We start from the raw sequence: 7,273 nt of genomic DNA, 5'->3' as shown, positions 1-7,273 counted from the left end.
TGGGTTTGCTGGCCCGGGGGGGGGGTCTTTCTCTCTCCTTTTCTTCTAGTTTTAGGGTTTAGTTTTTCTGTCTTGTTTTTATTTATTTTCTTTTCTGCTTTAAGTCACTTTAAATTATTTAGACATTTTATAAAAATGTGTTTGCTGCACCATAATTACCCATGTAATATTTGGCAACCACCGAACATTTTTGTTTCAATTTTTGAAAATTTTTATTATCGACAATAATTTTAAATTCGAATTTGACGCGGTTGAACTAACGGACATTTAGCAAAAGTAATCGGGATGACACGGCATCACTAGCAGAGGATCACTATAGCTTAATTACCCGGGCGTCACAATTCTCCTCCACTACAAGAAATCTCGTCCCGAGATTTAAGAGGGGGACTAAGGGGGAAGGTCTGGTTACGAAATCCTAATGAATCTTCTCAGTCTTGGTTGCTCTTCTTGAAGAGGTCGATCCATTACATTGACATCTTCATTTCTCTGCTTCAGGTCATCATGGTGATGTCGCCCTTTTCTCGGGAACTCCAACGTACTTACGAATAGGTAAGGGGCAGCTCGGCTACGACAGAATGCTTATGAGGGAAACAATCTGGGGGTTAACCCATGAAGGAGCATATGATTATCTCTCGAGTCGAACATCTAGAATACATCAAGAGTAAGGTACGAAGGTACAATAACAGGTTCCAAGTGGATAGATAGTTGCTCGAAGTCTGAACCAGAGTGAGAAAGTGGTTCAGGGCAGTGAGAGTAAGTATGGCGTCTGATACCAGAATAGAGCACTAGGAAGGTGGCTCATGAATTACACACGAAACCAAGAGTAAGGGATAACTTTTTCAACAAGGTGTACAGGAGAGTCAGGTTTCGATCCTGGGACCTGTGGGTTATGGGCCCACCATGTGGGTTAAAAGTAGGAAGGGCGCCGACATATTGCACGGTCATGGTAGCAAGGCTTGGCAGAGGATAGCCTGTCAGTTATGTTGGCAACAACGTTGGTACCAAGGGCGAGGGACGAAGAGAACCATTTTCCTGCTCGTTGAACGAGGCAGACCAATAGGCAAAGTTCTCATCCATCGGGGGTTACCAGGATGTCGTCAGCAATAGTAACAGGGTCACTCTGACAGAGTTGTAAACCGAGGTGTTTTCCTAAGCAGGAGAATATTACTGCTTAGATCATATAGATGACAAGAAACGTTAGCCCAACAAATGGAAAGAAAAATATGATTATCAGATTAAACAGAACAATGGAAAGAAAAATGTGTTTAAACACATATGATATTACCCATACAACGGTGTTTGGATAATTGAGCAAGAAACATTTAGCATTGGGCTTCAAATGTTCTTGTTTTAAAACGGAGTACCGTAGACATGCTTCGAGATAGCATTCACATGGTCTTCAAGCAAAGGTCGTACTTTGGATACACGAAGGATTCATCAAGAACAACTTGTAGAATAAGTCGTACAGTTTCCTCATGGAAGAATGGATAACATTGCTAAAGGGAACTATAACAATAGGGCCTCCGGCCGGGTGTGCTACCATGTCATGTAAAGACCAATGTTATAACTCTTGGAAATATTTCCCAATCATCATATCTGACCGAGATTCAGATCTGATAGGTGCCAGGATGCCTCGGACTCAGGATGCCTGAGAAGAAAAGGTGTAACACAAATTGACGAGATGTCATTGTAAGATTCTCGGGAAATGAACTACGGAAGCGAGTACCAAAACAAGAGTTCATCATTTAACCAAGGAGAGGACGAGGAGGCAGCTGATGGACTCAGCGACAAGTCCTCAAGATTTCCAAAAGGATGGATTTTCACAACTATGTGAATAAGGAGATAACATTTGTCAGATCAGATGACATAATGAGGTATGCTCGAGGAAAACATGCACAATTAAATAATGGTTGAAAGGTGCACCCGAAATATGGGGTTAGGTAGCATGATCAATGTTAAAATGGTGATTCCATAACCAATAGTCTAAGACTGAACTATCGACCATTAACTTCAAAGCAATAGGGTTGCTAGAAGTTTTGAATTCACACATCATAGCTCAATTGTCGGTATTCCAGTTAAAAAAACAATACGGGGTCCAAGGAATGAACGGAGATGGCGAGAAGTATTATTATATCAAGAATTTTTTTAAGAGGTGGTGAAATTCCCACGACATTCTTGACATAAAAGGTGGTAATATTACAAGGTAAAGAAGAACAATGCTGGGTAGCAAGGAACTCAAGGTATAACACAAATCAACGAGGGGAAAGGAAGGTATTTGTCATCATGAGTTCGGATGATATCCTAGAAGAGCTCAGAACGGTCATGATGATCACGACACATTTGTCGAGAGATTTCACGAAGATGTAATCAACCAGCAACGACATCAAGTCAAAGGAATGAGGTAGCGGAAGGTTATTGGAACCATGGGTAGGACACAAACTTGAAATCAAGCTTGTTGTTCAAGGCGAACTGATATGACGAGGAAGATCGACGTAAGCTTAGCTCATCGTCAAAAATTTTGTGCTCCGGGAAGAAGGACCAGGTAGCACAGTTAGAAGTTTGCACGATAATGATATAGCCGATAAGGCTAGGAATGACTTGAAGGATTATTAAACTCGTAAGCAACCAGAATTACTTAGATTTATGGAATTGGAGTGCGGAATCGATTCACTTATCGGTGTTCTCGGTTGACGACAACCCAGAACCCAGGAAAATTGGAATCGGTGAGAGATAACAGTTGATGAAGAAACCATAAGAAGTTATGTAGTTCCCTGACATTCTCGCGGTACCAGAGGGTATACTCAAGGGTAGAGCGGGATAGAGGTTGGACAAGTGAAATCATTTGCAGAAGGCAAGCACTTAAACTTGTCCAAGAAATGGGAAAGAAGAACAATATGGTCGAAACCACGGCCGCAAAAGACCAAGCATAGATAAGAGAAGAAGTTATAACAAGGGGATTATTATTACTATGAGAAGCTTCCATGATAAGTTCCACCTCGGGTCCATGGGCATGAACACAAAGTTCAAGGTCGACTCCCACTTCTCCAAAGCATAACCTTACATTCACTTCTCGTTTCGATAATGGCATTAGTTGTTGAAAGTTTTACCTGGTGCAATACCAGATAAGTATGACTCGTGAAATCTTTCGGGTTCACACCGATGAGGGAAGGCGTTGGTTCAATCCCATCGGGGGCTTCTTACGAACATATACCATAAGCTTCAAGATTAAATATCACCAGCTCAAAAGTAGAGCATGGTTGACAAAAGGAAAGGATACAATTTAACAAAGGCATTATGTATCGGAGAAGGACTCACAAGATGATTATTTATTAAGGACACTGTCGGATATAATAATCCAACAGTGGATATGGCGATCCACAATGGAGCTGAGGTGAGTATCGATACCCAATCAGAGGAAGAAAGAATGCAAATGCAATAGATTATGGATCCATCTGAATAATCCAAAGCTTAGATGCAAAGGAATTATGATTTCCAAAACAAAGGATCAGAAGCAGACGTTCTGATCAAGGATGGATCAATTGAATATACCAGAGGCACAATTCAACGACAGATAGTTTGGTCGAGAACCAGCTCATGTTCAAAATGACGTCTGAGCCGGAAAGATAATCCTAGGACTCGACTGATGATTGCGAACATTCACAACGTATTGAATCAACGGACTCAAAAATGATGGTGACAAAGGATGCCAATATGATTACTATACTTATGGGATTAATCATAATGAAAGCAAGCAAGAAATTCCAGAGCAATAGGTTACTGAGGATTTTCGGAATATCGAATGGTATTTTGAAGACTTTTGTGTAACACATGAACAACTAGGGGATGAGCGGATACTCAATAAGTGCGAGAATCAACCGTAGGGATATTCAGGTGACAAAGAACAGCAAGGCAGTAAGCTCAAAGGATTATCGAAACAACGACGAGTTTTTCGGGGTATCTTGTAATAGCAAGACCAACTGGGGACGAAGGTAGGAATAACAACTGCAAGTAGTTATCCATAAGGGTTTACGGTGGAAGGGGAATTGCAATCGCGATGAACACAAGTTCTCGAGTTAACAGCGGAGAGTATCTTCAGGGTCTTCTGGTGCAGCCGACGATCATCAGTAATAAGGGGCTCTCCAGGTGAAAGTGATAACGAGATCCTAATGTTAGATTTAGCAAAGTTCATTTAACCTGAATAGAAGAGAGATTAGAGTCCCAGAGTAAGATCGAGGAGTAAAAGATCCTAATACCACCCAATGGCGACGTGGGCCCATGGGCCACACAACCAAGTTAGTAAAAGTTTTGTAAAGTCTAGACTCGACTTCGGCCAAGGAGTGTGGAAGGGGAATTCCTACAGGCAGTTGGCTCTGATACCAACTTGTGACGCCCCCGATTCAATCGTACACTAATCATGCACGCAAACGTGTACGATCAAGATCAGGGACTCACGGAAATATATCACAACACAACTCTAAAACATAAATAAGTCATACAAGCATCATAATACAAGCTAGGGGCCTCGAGGGCTCGAATACAAGTGCTCGATCATAGACGAGTCAGCGGAAGCAACAATATCTGAGTACAGACATAAGTTAAACAAGTTTGCCTTAAGAAGGCTAGCACAAACTTGGATACAAATCGAAAGAGGCGCAGGCCTCCTGCCTGGGATCCTCCTAACTACTCCTGGTCGTCGTCAGCGGGCTGCACGTAGTAGTAGGCACCTCCGGTGTAGTAGGGGTCGTCGTCGATGGTGGCGCCTGGCTCCTAGACTCCAGCATCTGGTTGTGACAACCAGAAAGAAAGGAAAGGGGGAAAAATGGGGGAGAAAGCAACCGTGAGTACTCATCCAAAGTACTCGCAAGCAAGGAACTACACTACATATGCATGGGTATATGTGTAAGGAGGCCATATCAGTGGACTAAACTGCAGAATGCTAGAATAAGAGGGGGATAGCTAATCCTGTCAAAGACTACGCTTCTGGCAGCCTCCGTCTTGCAGCATGTAGAAGAGAGTAGACTGAAGTCCTCCAAGTAGCATCTCCAGTAGCATCTCCAAGTAGCATCTCCAGTCGCATCTCCAGTCGCATCGCATGGCATAATCCTACCCGGCGATCCTCCCCTCGTCGCTCTGTGGAAAAGCGATCACCGGGTTGTCTGTGGAACTTGGAAGGGTGTGTTTTATTAAGTATCCGATTCTAGTTGTCATAAGGTCAAGGTACAACTCCAAGTCATCCTATTACCGAAGATCACGGCTATTCGAATAGATTAACTTCCCTGCAGGGGTGCACCAACTTACCCAACACGCTTGATCCCATTTGGTCGGACACACTTTCCTGGGTCATGCCCGGCCTCGGAAGATCAACACGTCGCAGCCCCACCTAGGCAAAACAGAGAAGCCAGCACGTCGGTCTAAACCTAAGCGCACAGGGTTCTGGGCCCATCGCCCATAGCACACCTGCACGTTGCGAGGGCGGCCGGAAGCAGACCTAGCCTAGCAGGCGTTCCAGTCCAATCCGGCGCGCGCCGCTCCGTCGCTGACGTCTGAAGTGCTTCGGCTGATACCACGACGCCGGGATACCCATAACTACTCCCGCATAGATGGTAAGTGCGTATAGGCTCGTAGCCAACTCAGATCAAATACCAAGATCTCGTTAAGCGTGTTAAATATCCGCGAACGCCGAACAGGGCCAGGCCCACCTCTCTCCTAGGCGGTCTCAACCTGCCCTGTCGCTCCGCCACAAAGATCCACTCGCGGGTGCTCCACCAGCCGACCCGTCTTTGGTCACCACATGTATCATATATACCCGTGATCACCTCCCGAGTGATCACGGCCCGATAGTATAGCACAGCAGACGGACAAGAATGTAGGGCCACAGATGAAAATACTAGCATCCTATACTAAGCATATAGGATTGCAGGTAAAGGTAACAACAGTAGTAACAAGGACAGGCTATGCATCAGGATAGGTATAACAGAAAGCAGTAACATGCTACACTACTCTAATGCAAGCAGTATAGAGTAGAATAGGCGATATCTGGTGATCAAGGGGGGGGGGGCTTGCCTGGTTGCTCTGGCATGAGAGAGGGGTCGTCAACTCCATAGTCGAACTGGGCAGCAGCAACGTCGGTCTCGTAGTCTACCGGAGAGAAGAGGGGGAAGAAACAATGAATACCATGTAAATAGATGCATATCGATGCATGACATGACAAGTAACGATGCTAGGTGTGCCCTAACGCGGTAGGAGGTGATACCGACGAAGGGGGAAGACATCCGGGAAAGTATTCCCGGTGTTCCGTGTTTTCGGGAAGAGGAGCCGGAGGGGGAAAGTTGTGAGTTCGATAGGTTAGGGGTGTGTGGCGGACGAACAGGTTGCGTATCCGGAATCGTCTCGTTGTTCTGAGCAACTTTCATGTTGAAAATATTTTAATCCGAGTTACGGATTGAAAGATATGATTTTCTAAAGATTTTATTAATTTCTAGAATTTAGTTAATTATTTAATTAATTCGGAAAACAGATTAATGACATCAGCATGATGTCATGCTGACATCAGCAGTCAACAGAGTTGACTTGGTCAACCTGACATGTGGGTCCAGCGGGACCCACCTGTCATTCTCTATTTAGGTTAATTAGGGTTTATGTTAATTAGTTAGCTTAATTAACCGTTTAGCTTAATTAACCAGAATTAATTAAGTCTATTAATTAGTTAATTAATTAATTAATTAATTTCATTATTTGTTATTATTATTATTATTTTAAATTCCTCTTTTTTTATTAAAATGTTATGGGGCGTGGGCCCCATTTGTCATTGGCCCAGAGGCCATAGCGGGCACGGGCGCTAACGGGCACAGCCCGAACGGGCGCTAGCCCGCGAGGGCGCACCCGACCAGGCAACAAGGGGCGGCTGGTGGGCGCGGGCGCCAGCACGCCGGCGTTGAGCTCCGGCGGCTGCGACCGGGCGGAGCATGGGGAGGGCCGCGGCTGCCGACATGCAACAGGGCGGCCAGAGGCGGACGACGTGAGCGCGAGGCCGCGACGAGAGGGGCGGAGGCTCCTCGGTATGACACAGGGCGAGCGGGGAGGAGCAAGGCGTGCGGGCGCGGCGAACTGGTGCGGAGGCTCGCACCCGACGCCATGAGAGGCGAGGGTGAGCGCGCCTGGGGGCCTCGGTGGTCGCGAGCGGAGGCGGCCGGGGACGTGCCGGCCACGGCAGACAGGGTGCGGGGGAGCAACGGCCGTCAAGGCGGTGCGTGTGGTGAGCGCGGACGGGGCG

Source organism: Triticum dicoccoides, chromosome 7A, assembly GCF_002162155.2.
Source record: "Triticum dicoccoides isolate Atlit2015 ecotype Zavitan chromosome 7A, WEW_v2.0, whole genome shotgun sequence".
Taxonomy (NCBI): Eukaryota; Viridiplantae; Streptophyta; class Magnoliopsida; order Poales; family Poaceae; genus Triticum; species Triticum dicoccoides.
This window is presented reverse-complemented; position numbering follows the sequence as displayed.